Source organism: Lissotriton vulgaris, chromosome 1_1 (genome assembly GCF_964263255.1).
Source record: "Lissotriton vulgaris chromosome 1_1, aLisVul1.2, whole genome shotgun sequence".
Lineage (NCBI taxonomy): Eukaryota > Metazoa > Chordata > Amphibia > Caudata > Salamandridae > Lissotriton > Lissotriton vulgaris.
Genome location: NC_141685.1, coordinates 230,094,712 through 230,114,692, shown reverse-complemented (window position 1 = coordinate 230,114,692; position 19,981 = coordinate 230,094,712). Strand labels below are relative to the sequence as shown.

General features: G+C 35.9%; 7 non-coding genes across 7 annotated transcripts; all 7 read right to left on the bottom strand.

Moving 5' to 3' along the window:
• Nucleotides 1-2,715: 2,715 nt before the first annotated feature.
• Nucleotides 2,716-2,787, bottom strand: TRNAD-GUC (transfer RNA aspartic acid (anticodon GUC)). The gene has a single exon. It is a non-coding gene; the product is annotated as a tRNA-Asp (tRNA).
• A 1,349-nt stretch (nucleotides 2,788-4,136) lies between these two features.
• On the bottom strand, nucleotides 4,137-4,208 carry TRNAD-GUC (transfer RNA aspartic acid (anticodon GUC)). Its single transcript has one exon. It is a non-coding gene; the product is annotated as a tRNA-Asp (tRNA).
• A 1,319-nt stretch (nucleotides 4,209-5,527) lies between these two features.
• On the bottom strand, nucleotides 5,528-5,599 carry TRNAD-GUC (transfer RNA aspartic acid (anticodon GUC)). Its single transcript has one exon. It is a non-coding gene; the product is annotated as a tRNA-Asp (tRNA).
• A 2,768-nt stretch (nucleotides 5,600-8,367) lies between these two features.
• On the bottom strand, nucleotides 8,368-8,439 carry TRNAD-GUC (transfer RNA aspartic acid (anticodon GUC)). Its single transcript has one exon. It is a non-coding gene; the product is annotated as a tRNA-Asp (tRNA).
• Nucleotides 8,440-14,748: 6,309 nt separating this feature from the next.
• On the bottom strand, nucleotides 14,749-14,820 carry TRNAD-GUC (transfer RNA aspartic acid (anticodon GUC)). The gene has a single exon. It is a non-coding gene; the product is annotated as a tRNA-Asp (tRNA).
• Nucleotides 14,821-18,293: 3,473 nt separating this feature from the next.
• Nucleotides 18,294-18,365, bottom strand: TRNAD-GUC (transfer RNA aspartic acid (anticodon GUC)). The gene has a single exon. It is a non-coding gene; the product is annotated as a tRNA-Asp (tRNA).
• Nucleotides 18,366-18,984: 619 nt separating this feature from the next.
• On the bottom strand, nucleotides 18,985-19,056 carry TRNAD-GUC (transfer RNA aspartic acid (anticodon GUC)). Its single transcript has one exon. It is a non-coding gene; the product is annotated as a tRNA-Asp (tRNA).
• Between the last annotated feature and the right edge of the window lie 925 nt (nucleotides 19,057-19,981).

Genomic DNA, 19,981 nt, shown 5'->3' with positions numbered 1-19,981 from the left:
TATTGTAATAGGCAGAATTGCTGCTTTTGGTTAGGACAAGTAATCTTTTTTCCTAAATTATTACAATACAGAAATTCCTAGCCAAAAACAATCAGTTTTATGAAGAAATTATATTCATTGAAATAAATATCTATCGATCTTTCTATCTAGCTATCTTTCTATTCATCAATATATATATTTATATATATATATATATATAATCAGCTCACTTTACCATTTGCAGCTTATAACTATTAGCCACCAGGGGTCACTACTAACCAAAAGCAGTCATTCTACTTGTAAATTGTGCCAATCGAGTGGAACAGCAGCCTAGGATTCACCACTGCTTCATCTCATTTTCCAACAGATTGTAGACGTAAATTGGTTTTGATGGTACGCCTGTGCATGCTGAAATATTCAGAGCATATTCTGAATTTCAGTTAACACATCAGTAAGCATTTTGGCCATCAGTGAATTCAACCTTTTTTCTCAATCGGAATAGGCAAGGATAATGACAGATATATTTTACAATGTTAGAAAGTACATCATTTTATTTAATTGTGTGAATAAAAGGAATCGCCTCCCCGTCGGGGAATTGAACCCCGGACTCCCGCATGACAGGCGGGGATACTGACCACTATACTAACGAGGACTTATTGGCTTCAGTTAAACAGTGCTCACCTCCCTGGGGTTAAGGCATGCCCTCGATCAATTCTCAGTATTGTAATAGGCAGAATTGCTGCTTTTGGTTAGGACAAGTAATCTTTTTTCCTAAATTATTACAATACAGAAATTCCTAGCCAAAAACAATCAGTTTTATGAAGAAATTATTTCATTGAAATAAATATCTATCGATCTGTCTATCTAGCTATCTTTCTATTCATCAATATATATATATATATATATATATATAATCAGCTCACTTTACCATTTGCAGCTTATAACTATTAGCCACCATGGGTCACTACTAACCAAAAGCACTCATTCTCCTTGTAAATCGTGCCAATCGAGTGGAACAGCAGCCTAGGATTCACAACTGCTTCATCTCATTTTCCAACAGATTGTAGACGTAAATTGGTTTTGATGGTACGCCTGTGCATGCTGAAATATTCAGATCATATTCTGAATTTCAGTTAACACATCAGTAAGCATTTTGGCCATCAGTGAATTCAACCTTTTTTCTCAATCGGAATAGGCAAGGATAATGACAGATATATTTTACAATGTTAGAAAGTACATCATTTTATTTAATTGTGTGAATAAAAGGAAACGCCTCCCCGTCGGGGAATTGAACCCCGGTCTCTGGCGTGACAGGCGGGGATATTGACCACTATACTAACGAGGACTTATTGGCTTAAGTTAAACAGTGCTCACCTCCCTGGGGTTAAGGCATGCCCTCGATCAATTCTCAGTATTGTAATAGGCAGAATTGCTGCTTTTGGTTAGGACAAGTAATCTTTTTTCCTAAATTATTACAATACAGAAATTCCTAGCCAAAAACAATCAGTTTTAGGAAGAAATTATATTCATTGAAATAAATATCTATCGATCTTTCTATCTAGCTATCTTTCTATTCATCAATATATATATATATATATATATATATATATATATATATATATATATATATATATATATATATATATATATATATATATATATATATATATATATATAATCAGCTCACTTTACCATTTACAGCTTAAAACTATTAGCCACCACGGGTCACTACTAACCAAAAGCAGTCATTCTCCTTGTAAATCGTGCCAATCGAGTGGAACAGCAGCCTAGGATTCACCACTGCTTCATCTCATTTTCCAACAGATTGTAGACGTAAATTGGTTTTGATGGTACGCCTGTGCATGCTGAAATATTCAGAGCATATTCTGAATTTCAGTTAACACATCAGTAAGCATTTTGGCCATCAGTGAATTCAACCTTTTTTCTCAATCGGAATAGGCAAGGATAATGACAGATATATTTTACAATGTTAGAAAGTACATCATTTTATTTAATTGTGTGAATAAAAGGAATCGCCTCCCCGTCGGGGAATTGAACCCCGGTCTCCCGCGTGACAGGCAGGGATACTGACCACTATACTAACAAGGACTTATTGGCTTCAGTTAAACAGTGCTCACCTCCCTGGGGTTAAGGCATGCCCTCGATCAATTCTCAGTATTGTAATAGGCAGAATTGCTGCTTTTGGTTAGGACAAGTAATCTTTTTTCCTAAATTATTACAATACAGGAATTCCTAGCCAAAAACAATTAGTTTTATGAAGAAATTATTTCATTGAAATAAATATCTATCGATCTGTCTATCTAGCTATCTTTCTATTCATCAATATATATATTTATATATATATATATATATATAATCAGCTCACTTTACCATTTGCAGCTTATAACTATTAGCCACCAGGGGTCACTACTAACCAAAAGCAGTCATTCTACTTGTAAATCGTGCCAATCGAGTGGAACAGCAGCCTAGGATTCACCACTGCTTCATCTCATTTTCCAACAGATTGTAGACGTAAATTGGTTTTGATGGTACGCCTGTGCATGCTGAAATATTCAGAGCATATTCTGAATTTCAGTTAACACATCAGTAAGCATTTTGGCCATCAGTGAATTCAACCTTTTTTCTCAATCGGAATAGGCAAGGATAATGACAGATATATTTTACAATGTTAGAAAGTACATCATTTTATTTAATTGTGTGAATAAAAGGAATCGCCTCCCCGTCGGGGAATTGAACCCCGGTCTCCCGCGTGACAGGCGGGGATACTGACCACTATACTAACGAGGACTTATTGGCTTCAGTTAAACAGTGCTCACCTCCCTGGGGTTAAGGCATGCCCTCGATCAATTCTCAGTATTGTAATAGGCAGAATTGCTGCTTTTGGTTAGGACAAGTAATCTTTTTTCCTAAATTATTACAATACAGAAATTCCTAGCCAAAAACAATTAGTTTTATGAAGAAATTATTTCATTGAAATAAATATCTATCGATCTGTCTATCTAGCTATCTTTCTATTCATCAATATAAATATTTATATATATATATATATATAATCAGCTCACTTTACCATTTGCAGCTTATAACTATTAGCCACCAGGGGTCACTACTAACCAAAAGCACTCATTCTCCTTGTAAATCGTGCCAATCGAGTGGAACAGCAGCCTAGGATTCACAACTGCTTCATCTCATTTTCCAACAGATTGTAGACGTAAATTGGTTTTGATGGTACGCCTGTGCATGCTGAAATATTCAGATCATATTCTGAATTTCAGTTAACACATCAGTAAGCATTTTGGCCATCAGTGAATTCAACCTTTTTTCTCAATCGGAATAGGCAAGGATAATGACAGATATATTTTACAATGTTAGAAAGTACATCATTTTATTTAATTGTGTGAATAAAAGGAATCGCCTCCCCGTCGGGGAATTGAACCCCGGTCTCTGGCGTGACAGGCGGGGATATTGACCACTATACTAACGAGGACCTATTGGCTTAAGTTAAACAGTGCTCACCTCCCTGGGGTTAAGGCATGCCCTCGATCAATTCTCAGTATTGTAATAGGCAGAATTGCTGCTTTTGGTTAGGACAAGTAATCTTTTTTCCTAAATTATTACAATACAGAAATTCCTAGCCAAAAACAATCAGTTTTAGGAAGAAATTATATTCATTGAAATAAATATCTATCGATCTTTCTATCTAGCTATCTTTCTATTCATCAATATATATATATATATATATATATATATATATATATATATATATATATATATATATAATCAGCTCACTTTACCATTTACAGCTTAAAACTATTAGCCACCACGGGTCACTACTAACCAAAAGCAGTCATTCTCCTTGTAAATCGTGCCAATCGAGTGGAACAGCAGCCTAGGATTCACCACTGCTTCATCTCATTTTCCAACAGATTGTAGACGTAAATTGGTTTTGATGGTACGCCTGTGCATGCTGAAATATTCAGAGCATATTCTGAATTTCAGTTAACACATCAGTAAGCATTTTGGCCATCAGTGAATTCAACCTTTTTTCTCAATCGGAATAGGCAAGGATAATGACAGATATATTTTACAATGTTAGAAAGTACATCATTTTATTTAATTGTGTGAATAAAAGGAATCGCCTCCCCGTCGGGGAATTGAACCCCGGTCTCCCGCGTGACAGGCGGGGATACTGACCACTATACTAACGAGGACTTATTGGCTTCAGTTAAACAGTGCTCACCTCCCTGGGGTTAAGGCATGCCCTCGATCAATTCTCAGTATTGTAATAGGCAGAATTGCTGCTTTTGGTTAGGACAAGTAATCTTTTTTCCTAAATTATTACAATACAGAAATTCCTAGCCAAAAACAATCAGTTTTATGAAGAAATTATTTCATTGAAATAAATATCTATCGATCTGTCTATCTAGCTATCTTTCTATTCATCAATATATATATATATATATATATATATAATCAGCTCACTTTACCATTTGCAGCTTATAACTATTAGCCACCACGGGTCACTACTAACCAAAAGCACTCATTCTCCTTGTAAATCGTGCCAATCGAGTGGAACAGCAGCCTAGGATTCACAACTGCTTCATCTCATTTTCCAACAGATTGTAGACGTAAATTGGTTTTGATGGTACGCCTGTGCATGCTGAAATATTCAGATCATATTCTGAATTTCAGTTAACACATCAGTAAGCATTTTGGCCATCAGTGAATTCAACCTTTTTTCTCAATCGGAATAGGCAAGGATAATGACAGATATATTTTACAATGTTAGAAAGTACATCATTTTATTTAAATGTGTGAATAAAAGGAATCGCCTCCCCGTCGGGGAATTGAACCCCGGTCTCTGGCGTGACAGGCGGGGATATTGACCACTATACTAACGAGGACTTATTGGCTTAAGTTAAACAGTGCTCACCTCCCTGGGGTTAAGGCATGCCCTCGATCAATTCTCAGTATTGTAATAGGCAGAATTGCTGCTTTTGGTTAGGACAAGTAATCTTTTTTCCTAAATTATTACAATACAGAAATTCCTAGCCAAAAACAATCAGTTTTATGAAGAAATTATATTCATTGAAATAAATATCTATCGATCTTTCTATCTAGCTATCTTTCTATTCATCAATATATATATTTATATATATATATATATATAATCAGCTCACTTTACCATTTGCAGCTTATAACTATTAGCCACCAGGGGTAACTACTAACCAAATGCAGTCATTCTACTTGTAAATCGTGCCAATCGAGTGGAACAGCAGCCTAGGATTCACCACTGCTTCATCTCATTTTCCAACAGATTGTAGACGTAAATTGGTTTTGATGGTACGCCTGTGCATGCTGAAATATTCAGAGCATATTCTGATTTTCAGTTAACACATCAGTAAGCATTTTGGCCATCAGTGAATTCAACCTTTTTTCTCAATCGGAATAGGCAAGGATAATGACAGATATATTTTACAATGTTAGAAAGTACATCATTTTATTTAATTGTGTGAATAAAAGGAATCACCTCCCCGTCGGGGAATTGAACCCCGGTCTCCCGCGTGACAGGCGGGGATACTGACCACTATACTAACGAGGACTTATTGGCTTCAGTTAAACAGTGCTCACCTCCCTGGGGTTAAGGCATGCCCTCGATCAATTCTCAGTATTGTAATAGGCAGAATTGCTGCTTTTGGTTAGGACAAGTAATCTTTTTTCCTAAATTATTACAATACAGAAATTCCTAGCCAAAAACAATTAGTTTTATGAAGAAATTATTTCATTGAAATAAATATCTATCGATCTGTCTATCTAGCTATCTTTCTATTCATCAATATAAATATTTATATATATATATATATATAATCAGCTCACTTTACCATTTGCAGCTTATAACTATTAGCCACCAGGGGTCACTACTAACCAAAAGCAGTCATTCTCCTTGTAAATTGTGCCAATCGAGTGGAACAGCAGCCTAGGATTCACCACTGCTTCATCTCATTTTCCAACAGATTGTAGACGTAAATTGGTTTTGATGGTACGCCTGTGCATGCTGAAATATTCAGAGCATATTCTGAATTTCAGTTAACACATCAGTAAGCATTTTGGCCATCAGTGAATTCAACCTTTTTTCTCAATCGGAATAGGCAAGGATAATGACAGATATATTTTACAATGTTAGAAAGTACATCATTTTATTTAATTGTGTGAATAAAAGGAATCGCCTCCCCGTCGGGGAATTGAACCCCGGACTCCCGCATGACAGGCGGGGATACTGACCACTATACTAACGAGGACTTATTGGCTTCAGTTAAACAGTGCTCACCTCCCTGGGGTTAAGGCATGCCCTCGATCAATTCTCAGTATTGTAATAGGCAGAATTGCTGCTTTTGGTTAGGACAAGTAATCTTTTTTCCTAAATTATTACAATACAGAAATTCCTAGCCAAAAACAATCAGTTTTATGAAGAAATTATTTCATTGAAATAAATATCTATCGATCTGTCTATCTAGCTATCTTTCTATTCATCAATATATATATATATATATATATATATAATCAGCTCACTTTACCATTTGCAGCTTATAACTATTAGCCACCACGGGTCACTACTAACCAAAAGCACTCATTCTCCTTGTAAATCGTGCCAATCGAGTGGAACAGCAGCCTAGGATTCACAACTGCTTCATCTCATTTTCCAACAGATTGTAGACGTAAATTGGTTTTGATGGTACGCCTGTGCATGCTGAAATATTCAGATCATATTCTGAATTTCAGTTAACACATCAGTAAGCATTTTGGCCATCAGTGAATTCAACCTTTTTTCTCAATCGGAATAGGCAAGGATAATGACAGATATATTTTACAATGTTAGAAAGTACATCATTTTATTTAATTGTGTGAATAAAAGGAAACGCCTCCCCGTCGGGGAATTGAACCCCGGTCTCTGGCGTGACAGGCGGGGATATTGACCACTATACTAACGAGGACTTATTGGCTTAAGTTAAACAGTGCTCACCTCCCTGGGGTTAAGGCATGCCCTCGATCAATTCTCAGTATTGTAATAGGCAGAATTGCTGCTTTTGGTTAGGACAAGTAATCTTTTTTCCTAAATTATTACAATACAGAAATTCCTAGCCAAAAACAATCAGTTTTAGGAAGAAATTATATTCATTGAAATAAATATCTATCGATCTTTCTATCTAGCTATCTTTCTATTCATCAATATATATATATATATATATATATATATATATATATATATATATATATATATATATATATATATATATATATATATATATATATAATCAGCTCACTTTACCATTTACAGCTTAAAACTATTAGCCACCACGGGTCACTACTAACCAAAAGCAGTCATTCTCCTTGTAAATCGTGCCAATCGAGTGGAACAGCAGCCTAGGATTCACCACTGCTTCATCTCATTTTCCAACAGATTGTAGACGTAAATTGGTTTTGATGGTACGCCTGTGCATGCTGAAATATTCAGAGCATATTCTGAATTTCAGTTAACACATCAGTAAGCATTTTGGCCATCAGTGAATTCAACCTTTTTTCTCAATCGGAATAGGCAAGGATAATGACAGATATATTTTACAATGTTAGAAAGTACATCATTTTATTTAATTGTGTGAATAAAAGGAATCGCCTCCCCGTCGGGGAATTGAACCCCGGTCTCCCGCGTGACAGGCAGGGATACTGACCACTATACTAACAAGGACTTATTGGCTTCAGTTAAACAGTGCTCACCTCCCTGGGGTTAAGGCATGCCCTCGATCAATTCTCAGTATTGTAATAGGCAGAATTGCTGCTTTTGGTTAGGACAAGTAATCTTTTTTCCTAAATTATTACAATACAGGAATTCCTAGCCAAAAACAATTAGTTTTATGAAGAAATTATTTCATTGAAATAAATATCTATCGATCTGTCTATCTAGCTATCTTTCTATTCATCAATATATATATTTATATATATATATATATATATAATCAGCTCACTTTACCATTTGCAGCTTATAACTATTAGCCACCAGGGGTCACTACTAACCAAAAGCAGTCATTCTACTTGTAAATCGTGCCAATCGAGTGGAACAGCAGCCTAGGATTCACCACTGCTTCATCTCATTTTCCAACAGATTGTAGACGTAAATTGGTTTTGATGGTACGCCTGTGCATGCTGAAATATTCAGAGCATATTCTGAATTTCAGTTAACACATCAGTAAGCATTTTGGCCATCAGTGAATTCAACCTTTTTTCTCAATCGGAATAGGCAAGGATAATACAGATATATTTTACAATGTTAGAAAGTACATCATTTTATTTAATTGTGTGAATAAAAGGAATCGCCTCCCCGTCGGGGAATTGAACCCCGGTCTCCCGCGTGACAGGCGGGGATACTGACCACTATACTAACGAGGACTTATTGGCTTCAGTTAAACAGTGCTCACCTCCCTGGGGTTAAGGCATGCCCTCGATCAATTCTCAGTATTGTAATAGGCAGAATTGCTGCTTTTGGTTAGGACAAGTAATCTTTTTTCCTAAATTATTACAATACAGAAATTCCTAGCCAAAAACAATTAGTTTTATGAAGAAATTATTTCATTGAAATAAATATCTATCGATCTGTCTATCTAGCTATCTTTCTATTCATCAATATAAATATTTATATATATATATATATATAATCAGCTCACTTTACCATTTGCAGCTTATAACTATTAGCCACCAGGGGTCACTACTAACCAAAAGCAGTCATTCTCCTTGTAAATCGTGCCAATCGAGTGGAACAGCAGCCTAGGATTCACAACTGCTTCATCTCATTTTCCAACAGATTGTAGACGTAAATTGGTTTTGATGGTACGCCTGTGCATGCTGAAATATTCAGATCATATTCTGAATTTCAGTTAACACATCAGTAAGCATTTTGGCCATCAGTGAATTCAACCTTTTTTCTCAATCGGAATAGGCAAGGATAATGACAGATATATTTTACAATGTTAGAAAGTACATCATTTTATTTAATTGTGTGAATAAAAGGAATCGCCTCCCCGTCGGGGAATTGAACCCCGGTCTCTGGCGTGACAGGCGGGGATACTGACCACTATACTACCGAGGACTTATTGGCTTCAGTTAAACAGTGCTCACCTCCCTGGGGTTAAGGCATGCCCTCGATCAATTCTCAGTATTGTAATAGGCAGAATTGCTGCTTTTGGTTAGGACAAGTAATCTTTTTTCCTAAATTATTACAATACAGAAATTCCTAGCCAAAAACAATCAGTTTTATGAAGAAATTATATTCATTGAAATAAATATCTATCGATCTTTCTATCTAGCTATCTTTCTATTCATCAATATATATATTTATATATATATATATATATAATCAGCTCACTTTACCATTTGCAGCTTATAACTATTAGCCACCAGGGGTCACTACTAACCAAAAGCAGTCATTCTACTTGTAAATTGTGCCAATCGAGTGGAACAGCAGCCTAGGATTCACCACTGCTTCATCTCATTTTCCAACAGATTGTAGACGTAAATTGGTTTTGATGGTACGCCTGTGCATGCTGAAATATTCAGAGCATATTCTGAATTTCAGTTAACACATCAGTAAGCATTTTGGCCATCAGTGAATTCAACCTTTTTTCTCAATCGGAATAGGCAAGGATAATGACAGATATATTTTACAATGTTAGAAAGTACATCATTTTATTTAATTGTGTGAATAAAAGGAATCGCCTCCCCGTCGGGGAATTGAACCCCGGACTCCCGCATGACAGGCGGGGATACTGACCACTATACTAACGAGGACTTATTGGCTTCAGTTAAACAGTGCTCACCTCCCTGGGGTTAAGGCATGCCCTCGATCAATTCTCAGTATTGTAATAGGCAGAATTGCTGCTTTTGGTTAGGACAAGTAATCTTTTTTCCTAAATTATTACAATACAGAAATTCCTAGCCAAAAACAATCAGTTTTATGAAGAAATTATTTCATTGAAATAAATATCTATCGATCTGTCTATCTAGCTATCTTTCTATTCATCAATATATATATATATATATATATATATAATCAGCTCACTTTACCATTTGCAGCTTATAACTATTAGCCACCACGGGTCACTACTAACCAAAAGCACTCATTCTCCTTGTAAATCGTGCCAATCGAGTGGAACAGCAGCCTAGGATTCACAACTGCTTCATCTCATTTTCCAACAGATTGTAGACGTAAATTGGTTTTGATGGTACGCCTGTGCATGCTGAAATATTCAGATCATATTCTGAATTTCAGTTAACACATCAGTAAGCATTTTGGCCATCAGTGAATTCAACCTTTTTTCTCAATCGGAATAGGCAAGGATAATGACAGATATATTTTACAATGTTAGAAAGTACATCATTTTATTTAATTGTGTGAATAAAAGGAAACGCCTCCCCGTCGGGGAATTGAACCCCGGTCTCTGGCGTGACAGGCGGGGATATTGACCACTATACTAACGAGGACTTATTGGCTTAAGTTAAACAGTGCTCACCTCCCTGGGGTTAAGGCATGCCCTCGATCAATTCTCAGTATTGTAATAGGCAGAATTGCTGCTTTTGGTTAGGACAAGTAATCTTTTTTCCTAAATTATTACAATACAGAAATTCCTAGCCAAAAACAATCAGTTTTAGGAAGAAATTATATTCATTGAAATAAATATCTATCGATCTTTCTATCTAGCTATCTTTCTATTCATCAATATATATATATATATATATATATATATATATATATATATATATATATATATATATATATATATATATATATATATATATCAGCTCACTTTACCATTTACAGCTTAAAACTATTAGCCACCACGGGTCACTACTAACCAAAAGCAGTCATTCTCCTTGTAAATCGTGCCAATCGAGTGGAACAGCAGCCTAGGATTCACCACTGCTTCATCTCATTTTCCAACAGATTGTAGACGTAAATTGGTTTTGATGGTACGCCTGTGCATGCTGAAATATTCAGAGCATATTCTGAATTTCAGTTAACACATCAGTAAGCATTTTGGCCATCAGTGAATTCAACCTTTTTTCTCAATCGGAATAGGCAAGGATAATGACAGATATATTTTACAATGTTAGAAAGTACATCATTTTATTTAATTGTGTGAATAAAAGGAATCGCCTCCCCGTCGGGGAATTGAACCCCGGTCTCCCGCGTGACAGGCAGGGATACTGACCACTATACTAACAAGGACTTATTGGCTTCAGTTAAACAGTGCTCACCTCCCTGGGGTTAAGGCATGCCCTTGATCAATTCTCAGTATTGTAATAGGCAGAATTGCTGCTTTTGGTTAGGACAAGTAATCTTTTTTCCTAAATTATTACAATACAGGAATTCCTAGCCAAAAACAATTAGTTTTATGAAGAAATTATTTCATTGAAATAAATATCTATCGATCTGTCTATCTAGCTATCTTTCTATTCATCAATATAAATATTTATATATATATATATATATAATCAGCTCACTTTACCATTTGCAGCTTATAACTATTAGCCACCAGGGGTCACTACTAACCAAAAGCAGTCATTCTCCTTGTAAATCGTGCCAATCGAGTGGAACAGCAGCCTAGGATTCACAACTGCTTCATCTCATTTTCCAACAGATTGTAGACGTAAATTGGTTTTGATGGTACGCCTGTGCATGCTGAAATATTCAGATCATATTCTGAATTTCAGTTAACACATCAGTAAGCATTTTGGCCATCAGTGAATTCAACCTTTTTTCTCAATCGGAATAGGCAAGGATAATGACAGATATATTTTACAATGTTAGAAAGTACATCATTTTATTTAATTGTGTGAATAAAAGGAATCGCCTCCCCGTCGGGGAATTGAACCCCGGTCTCTGGCGTGACAGGCGGGGATACTGACCACTATACTACCGAGGACTTATTGGCTTCAGTTAAACAGTGCTCACCTCCCTGGGGTTAAGGCATGCCCTCGATCAATTCTCAGTATTGTAATAGGCAGAATTGCTGCTTTTGGTTAGGACAAGTAATCTTTTTTCCTAAATTATTACAATACAGAAATTCCTAGCCAAAAACAATCAGTTTTATGAAGAAATTATATTCATTGAAATAAATATCTATCGATCTTTCTATCTAGCTATCTTTCTATTCATCAATATATATATTTATATATATATATATATATAATCAGCTCACTTTACCATTTGCAGCTTATAACTATTAGCCACCAGGGGTCACTACTAACCAAAAGCAGTCATTCTACTTGTAAATTGTGCCAATCGAGTGGAACAGCAGCCTAGGATTCACCACTGCTTCATCTCATTTTCCAACAGATTGTAGACGTAAATTGGTTTTGATGGTACGCCTGTGCATGCTGAAATATTCAGAGCATATTCTGAATTTCAGTTAACACATCAGTAAGCATTTTGGCCATCAGTGAATTCAACCTTTTTTCTCAATCGGAATAGGCAAGGATAATGACAGATATATTTTACAATGTTAGAAAGTACATCATTTTATTTAATTGTGTGAATAAAAGGAATCGCCTCCCCGTCGGGGAATTGAACCCCGGACTCCCGCATGACAGGCGGGGATACTGACCACTATACTAACGAGGACTTATTGGCTTCAGTTAAACAGTGCTCACCTCCCTGGGGTTAAGGCATGCCCTCGATCAATTCTCAGTATTGTAATAGGCAGAATTGCTGCTTTTGGTTAGGACAAGTAATCTTTTTTCCTAAATTATTACAATACAGAAATTCCTAGCCAAAAACAATCAGTTTTATGAAGAAATTATTTCATTGAAATAAATATCTATCGATCTGTCTATCTAGCTATCTTTCTATTCATCAATATATATATATATATATATATATATAATCAGCTCACTTTACCATTTGCAGCTTATAACTATTAGCCACCACGGGTCACTACTAACCAAAAGCACTCATTCTCCTTGTAAATCGTGCCAATCGAGTGGAACAGCAGCCTAGGATTCACAACTGCTTCATCTCATTTTCCAACAGATTGTAGACGTAAATTGGTTTTGATGGTACGCCTGTGCATGCTGAAATATTCAGATCATATTCTGAATTTCAGTTAACACATCAGTAAGCATTTTGGCCATCAGTGAATTCAACCTTTTTTCTCAATCGGAATAGGCAAGGATAATGACAGATATATTTTACAATGTTAGAAAGTACATCATTTTATTTAATTGTGTGAATAAAAGGAAACGCCTCCCCGTCGGGGAATTGAACCCCGGTCTCTGGCGTGACAGGCGGGGATATTGACCACTATACTAACGAGGACTTATTGGCTTAAGTTAAACAGTGCTCACCTCCCTGGGGTTAAGGCATGCCCTCGATCAATTCTCAGTATTGTAATAGGCAGAATTGCTGCTTTTGGTTAGGACAAGTAATCTTTTTTCCTAAATTATTACAATACAGAAATTCCTAGCCAAAAACAATCAGTTTTAGGAAGAAATTATATTCATTGAAATAAATATCTATCGATCTTTCTATCTAGCTATCTTTCTATTCATCAATATATATATATATATATATATATATATATATATATATATATATATATATATATATATATATATATATATATATATATATATATATATATATAATCAGCTCACTTTACCATTTACAGCTTAAAACTATTAGCCACCACGGGTCACTACTAACCAAAAGCAGTCATTCTCCTTGTAAATCGTGCCAATCGAGTGGAACAGCAGCCTAGGATTCACACTGCTTCATCTCATTTTCCAACAGATTGTAGACGTAAATTGGTTTTGATGGTACGCCTGTGCATGCTGAAATATTCAGAGCATATTCTGAATTTCAGTTAACACATCAGTAAGCATTTTGGCCATCAGTGAATTCAACCTTTTTTCTCAATCGGAATAGGCAAGGATAATGACAGATATATTTTACAATGTTAGAAAGTACATCATTTTATTTAATTGTGTGAATAAAAGGAATCGCCTCCCCGTCGGGGAATTGAACCCCGGTCTCCCGCGTGACAGGCAGGGATACTGACCACTATACTAACAAGGACTTATTGGCTTCAGTTAAACAGTGCTCACCTCCCTGGGGTTAAGGCATGCCCTCGATCAATTCTCAGTATTGTAATAGGCAGAATTGCTGCTTTTGGTTAGGACAAGTAATCTTTTTTCCTAAATTATTACAATACAGGAATTCCTAGCCAAAAACAATTAGTTTTATGAAGAAATTATTTCATTGAAATAAATATCTATCGATCTGTCTATCTAGCTATCTTTCTATTCATCAATATATATATTTATATATATATATATATATATATAATCAGCTCACTTTACCATTTGCAGCTTATAACTATTAGCCACCAGGGGTCACTACTAACCAAAAGCAGTCATTCTACTTGTAAATCGTGCCAATCGAGTGGAACAGCAGCCTAGGATTCACCACTGCTTCATCTCATTTTCCAACAGATTGTAGACGTAAATTGGTTTTGATGGTACGCCTGTGCATGCTGAAATATTCAGAGCATATTCTGAATTTCAGTTAACACATCAGTAAGCATTTTGGCCATCAGTGAATTCAACCTTTTTTCTCAATCGGAATAGGCAAGGATAATGACAGATATATTTTACAATGTTAGAAAGTACATCATTTTATTTAATTGTGTGAATAAAAGGAATCGCCTCCCCGTCGGGGAATTGAACCCCGGTCTCCCGCGTGACAGGCGGGGATACTGACCACTATACTAACGAGGACTTATTGGCTTCAGTTAAACAGTGCTCACCTCCCTGGGGTTAAGGCATGCCCTCGATCAATTCTCAGTATTGTAATAGGCAGAATTGCTGCTTTTGGTTAGGACAAGTAATCTTTTTTCCTAAATTATTACAATACAGAAATTCCTAGCCAAAAACAATTAGTTTTATGAAGAAATTATTTCATTGAAATAAATATCTATCGATCTGTCTATCTAGCTATCTTTCTATTCATCAATATAAATATTTATATATATATATATATATAATCAGCTCACTTTACCATTTGCAGCTTATAACTATTAGCCACCAGGGGTCACTACTAACCAAAAGCAGTCATTCTCCTTGTAAATCGTGCCAATCGAGTGGAACAGCAGCCTAGGATTCACAACTGCTTCATCTCATTTTCCAACAGATTGTAGACGTAAATTGGTTTTGATGGTACGCCTGTGCATGCTGAAATATTCAGATCATATTCTGAATTTCAGTTAACACATCAGTAAGCATTTTGGCCATCAGTGAATTCAACCTTTTTTCTCAATCGGAATAGGCAAGGATAATGACAGATATATTTTACAATGTTAGAAAGTACATCATTTTATTTAATTGTGTGAATAAAAGGAATCGCCTCCCCGTCGGGGAATTGAACCCCGGTCTCTGGCGTGACAGGCGGGGATACTGACCACTATACTACCGAGGACTTATTGGCTTCAGTTAAACAGTGCTCACCTCCCTGGGGTTAAGGCATGCCCTCGATCAATTCTCAGTATTGTAATAGGCAGAATTGCTGCTTTTGGTTAGGACAAGTAATCTTTTTTCCTAAATTATTACAATACAGAAATTCCTAGCCAAAAACAATCAGTTTTATGAAGAAATTATATTCATTGAAATAAATATCTATCGATCTTTCTATCTAGCTATCTTTCTATTCATCAATATATATATTTATATATATATATATATATAATCAGCTCACTTTACCATTTGCAGCTTATAACTATTAGCCACCAGGGGTCACTACTAACCAAAAGCAGTCATTCTACTTGTAAATTGTGCCAATCGAGTGGAACAGCAGCCTAGGATTCACCACTGCTTCATCTCATTTTCCAACAGATTGTAGACGTAAATTGGTTTTGATGGTACGCCTGTGCATGCTGAAATATTCAGAGCATATTCTGAATTTCAGTTAACACATCAGTAAGCATTTTGGCCATCAGTGAATTCAACCTTTTTTCTCAATCGGAATAGGCAAGGATAATGACAGATATATTTTACAATGTTAGAAAGTACATCATTTTATTTAATTGTGTGAATAAAAGGAATCGCCTCCCCGTCGGGGAATTGAACCCCGGACTCCCGCATGACAGGCGGGGATACTGACCACTATACTAACGAGGACTTATTGGCTTCAGTTAAACAGTGCTCACCTCCCTGGGGTTAAGGCATGCCCTCGATCAATTCTCAGTATTGTAATAGGCAGAATTGCTGCTTTTGGTTAGGACAAGTAATCTTTTTTCCTAAATTATTACAATACAGAAATTCCTAGCCAAAAACAATCAGTTTTATGAAGAAATTATTTCATTGAAATAAATATCTATCGATCTGTCTATCTAGCTATCTTTCTATTCATCAATATATATATATATATATATATATATAATCAGCTCACTTTACCATTTGCAGCTTATAACTATTAGCCACCACGGGTCACTACTAACCAAAAGCACTCATTCTCCTTGTAAATCGTGCCAATCGAGTGGAACAGCAGCCTAGGATTCACAACTGCTTCATCTCATTTTCCAACAGATTGTAGACGTAAATTGGTTTTGATGGTACGCCTGTGCATGCTGAAATATTCAGATCATATTCTGAATTTCAGTTAACACATCAGTAAGCATTTTGGCCATCAGTGAATTCAACCTTTTTTCTCAATCGGAATAGGCAAGGATAATGACAGATATATTTTACAATGTTAGAAAGTACATCATTTTATTTAATTGTGTGAATAAAAGGAAACGCCTCCCCGTCGGGGAATTGAACCCCGGTCTCTGGCGTGACAGGCGGGGATATTGACCACTATACTAACGAGGACTTATTGGCTTAAGTTAAACAGTGCTCACCTCCCTGGGGTTAAGGCATGCCCTCGATCAATTCTCAGTATTGTAATAGGCAGAATTGCTGCTTTTGGTTAGGACAAGTAATCTTTTTTCCTAAATTATTACAATACAGAAATTCCTAGCCAAAAACAATCAGTTTTAGGAAGAAATTATATTCATTGAAATAAATATCTATCGATCTTTCTATCTAGCTATCTTTCTATTCATCAATATATATATATATATATATATATATATATATATATATATATATATATATATATATATATATATATATATATATATATATATATATATATAATCAGCTCACTTTACCATTTACAGCTTAAAACTATTAGCCACCACGGGTCACTACTAACCAAAAGCAGTCATTCTCCTTGTAAATCGTGCCAATCGAGTGGAACAGCAGCCTAGGATTCACCACTGCTTCATCTCATTTTCCAACAGATTGTAGACGTAAATTGGTTTTGATGGTACGCCTGTGCATGCTGAAATATTCAGAGCATATTCTGAATTTCAGTTAACACATCAGTAAGCATTTTGGCCATCAGTGAATTCAACCTTTTTTCTCAATCGGAATAGGCAAGGATAATGACAGATATATTTTACAATGTTAGAAAGTACATCATTTTATTTAATTGTGTGAATAAAAGGAATCGCCTCCCCGTCGGGGAATTGAACCCCGGTCTCCCGCGTGACAGGCAGGGATACTGACCACTATACTAACAAGGACTTATTGGCTTCAGTTAAACAGTGCTCACCTCCCTGGGGTTAAGGCATGCCCTCGATCAATTCTCAGTATTGTAATAGGCAGAATTGCTGCTTTTGGTTAGGACAAGTAATCTTTTTTCCTAAATTATTACAATACAGGAATTCCTAGCCAAAAACAATTAGTTTTATGAAGAAATTATTTCATTGAAATAAATATCTATCGATCTGTCTATCTAGCTATCTTTCTATTCATCAATATATATATTTATATATATATATATATATATAATCAGCTCACTTTACCATTTGCAGCTTATAACTATTAGCCACCAGGGGTCACTACTAACCAAAAGCAGTCATTCTACTTGTAAATCGTGCCAATCGAGTGGAACAGCAGCCTAGGATTCACCACTGCTTCATCTCATTTTCCAACAGATTGTAGACGTAAATTGGTTTTGATGGTACGCCTGTGCATGCTGAAATATTCAGAGCATATTCTGAATTTCAGTTAACACATCAGTAAGCATTTTGGCCATCAGTGAATTCAACCTTTTTTCTCAATCGGAATAGGCAAGGATAATGACAGATATATTTTACAATGTTAGAAAGTACATCATTTTATTTAATTGTGTGAATAAAAGGAATCGCCTCCCCGTCGGGGAATTGAACCCCGGTCTCCCGCGTGACAGGCGGGGATACTGACCACTATACTAACGAGGACTTATTGGCTTCAGTTAAACAGTGCTCACCTCCCTGGGGTTAAGGCATGCCCTCGATCAATTCTCAGTATTGTAATAGGCAGAATTGCTGCTTTTGGTTAGGACAAGTAATCTTTTTTCCTAAATTATTACAATACAGAAATTCCTAGCCAAAAACAATCAGTTTTATGAAGAAATTATTTCATTGAAATAAATATCTATCGATCTGTCTATCTAGCTATCTTTCTATTCATCAATATATATATATATATATATATATAATCAGCTCACTTTACCATTTGCAGCTTATAACTATTAGCCACCAGGGGTCACTACTAACCAAATGCAGTCATTCTACTTGTAAATCGTGCCAATCGAGTGGAACAGCAGCCTAGGATTCACCACTGCTTCATCTCATTTTCCAACAGATTGTAGACGTAAATTGGTTTTGATGGTACGCCTGTGCATGCTGAAATATTCAGAGCATATTCTGAATTTCAGTTAACACATCAGTAAGCATTTTGGCCATCAGTGAATTCAACCTTTTTTCTCAATCGGAATAGGCAAGGATAATGACAGATATATTTTACAATGTTAGAAAGTACATCATTTTATTTAATTGTGTGAATAAAAGGAATCACCTCCCCGTCGGGGAATTGAACCCCGGTCTCCCGCGTGACAGGCGGGGATACTGACCACTATACTAACGAGGACTTATTGGCTTCAGTTAAACAGTGCTCACCTCCCTGGGGTTAAGGCATGCCCTCGATCAATTCTCAGTATTGTAATAGGCAGAATTGCTGCTTTTGGTTAGGACAAGTAATCTTTTTTTCTAAATTATTACAATACAGAAATTCCTAGCCAAAAACAATTAGTTTTATGAAGAAATTATTTAATTGAAATAAATATCTATCGATCTGTCTATCTAGCTATCTTTCTATTCATCAATATAAATATTTATATATATATATATATATAATCAGCTCACTTTACCATTTGCAGCTTATAACTATTAGCCACCAGGGGTCACTACTAACCAAAAGCAGTCATTCTCCTTGTAAATCGTGCCAATCGAGTGGAACAGCAGCCTAGGATTCACAACTGCTTCATCTCATTTTCCAACAGATTGTAGACGTAAATTGGTTTTGATGGTACGCCTGTGCATGCTGAAATATTCAGATCATATTCTGAATTTCAGTTAACACATCAGTAAGCATTTTGGCCATCAGTGAATTCAACCTTTTTTCTCAATCGGAATAGGCAAGGATAATGACAGATATATTTTACAATGTTAGAAAGTACATCATTTTATTTAATTGTGTGAATAAAAGGAATCGCCTCCCCGTCGGGGAATTGAACCCCGGTCTCTGGCGTGACAGGCGGGGATACTGACCACTATACTACCGAGGACTTATTGGCTTCAGTTAAACAGTGCTCACCTCCCTGGGGTTAAGGCATGCCCTCGATCAATTCTCAGTATTGTAATAGGCAGAATTGCTGCTTTTGGTTAGGACAAGTAATCTTTTTTCCTAAATTATTACAATACAGAAATTCCTAGCCAAAAACAATCAGTTTTATGAAGAAATTATATTCATTGAAATAAATATCTATCGATCTTTCTATCTAGCTATCTTTCTA